The sequence below is a fragment of the Anneissia japonica genome, unplaced genomic scaffold (assembly GCF_011630105.1).
Source record: "Anneissia japonica isolate Jap-2015-1 unplaced genomic scaffold, ASM1163010v1 scaffold287685_len94617_cov150, whole genome shotgun sequence".
Classification (NCBI taxonomy): domain Eukaryota; kingdom Metazoa; phylum Echinodermata; class Crinoidea; order Comatulida; family Comatulidae; genus Anneissia; species Anneissia japonica.
The window spans coordinates 93,010-94,760 of NW_022743673.1; positions in this window are offsets into that span (position 1 = coordinate 93,010).

The following is a 1,751-nucleotide window of genomic DNA, read 5'->3' on the forward strand; positions in this document are numbered from 1 at the left end:
GTAGTAGGACGGTTTCGCACTCAAACAATTCAGTTAGCCAAATATAGCCAAACCTTGCAGTAACTACTGAAAGGTTAGGCTAGGTCACAGTTTCCTGTATAAGTTAACAATTTCCGTCGCGTCATCCAAGGAGGTACCATGTGCTGTGTTACGTCACGTTAGTGACGTGAATCAGCCGTGTAGATAGACAAGGAACTTTCAAACAAACTAACTAATAGTCAACTCAAACATTTTACTGAACTAGAGCAGATTTTCGAACCGTACTTCATATTGAGCCTAGGCCTATCTACTGAAAATCTGTACAAGGATAATTGCAAGCCGACCTGACAATTAACGACAGTGCGTCGTACTACCAGCATAGCAACCAGCAAGAATCGCCGTGACAACCTCATCTCACGTGTTACTATACGTTCAGTACCGGTATATTGCAACAGTTTAAATGTATGTAAGTCCTTTTATAATCTTTGTTATAACCCCTTCAGTCCCATAAGCGCTTTAAGCGCTCTCTAATTATCGTCAGTAATTAATTAATTAATTAACAATATTATATAAAAAAAAGTATGTGCAGTAATGTGTGCATGTATTTTCATTAAATATTCAAGAAAATATCAAAAATTTTTATAAAAAAATGTTTCTTGGTGCTTTTTAATTAACTTGAATGATTAGAGTAATCAAAAATATGAAATATGATCGTTATTTTTGTAATATGATACCCTTGAACGGGCGCCGCCGTCAACACTGATGAATAAAATCGTCTAAAAATACACTTTTTTTCAAAAAGTAACAAATCTGACACTTTCCTATAATATAAATATATATTCAATATACATACTGTACCAGTTTTTGTTATTATATCCTCATATTTCCACGTAAAATTTATTTTTTTTGTGGCTGAAAAAAAAACGTGGCTATCAACTTCGTCAGCGCCATCTTGGTTGTTTACAAATGAAAACGAACCCTGACATGACCGTTGAACTTTCGAACTTTTTGGTTTCCCTGTGACATGCGCGATCATGACTTTGAGATCCATCATGTCAAGAGCTCGAAAATGTCACCTTGATCGCCTATATTATCGTAATTTTTTTTTTATACCAACCGGATTTTTGAAAGATTATAGGTGCGTTTTCCCACGTCTTTGTATGGGCGCTAGGCGAATAATTGATTTATGGATTTTACGTCGCGGGGTAAGTAGGGCTTTTTCAGGCTACGGTGCGTAGTGCAGTGAAGGTGACTGGACCGGCTCGTAGGCCTAGGGGAATTGGCTTAGTCCTCCCCTGAGGTGAAATTTTATATTATTTTTTATCTTCCGAAGTTTTTGATTAAAAATTACAAATTAGTTTTATTTTGTAAAGGAATAATTTGTGCTGATTTGAAGACGCATTTATTTATTCTGACTGTTGAATTAGTATTTTTAATCTTTTTTTTCAAAATTATTGATAAACAGGGCCTAAAAAATTATTTAAATAATTACTTTTTTTTTCTATTTTAAAAATTTCACAACACTATATAACCAACTATATAACCACTTATTTAGGAAAAACATTTTATTATCTTTCAATTCTTATCAAAGGAATTTGTATTACTCTAACAGAAAAAATTATATTTAATTATTTTTATGTCACTAAAAAAAAAAATGGTGGGCCTGGATGGGTTTGAATTTTCCTTTTACTTTGATTTTTATTTAAGTCATTATCATAATGAATTGATACTAAAGAATTTTGACCCTTTGTGGCACTGGTACATACCTATTT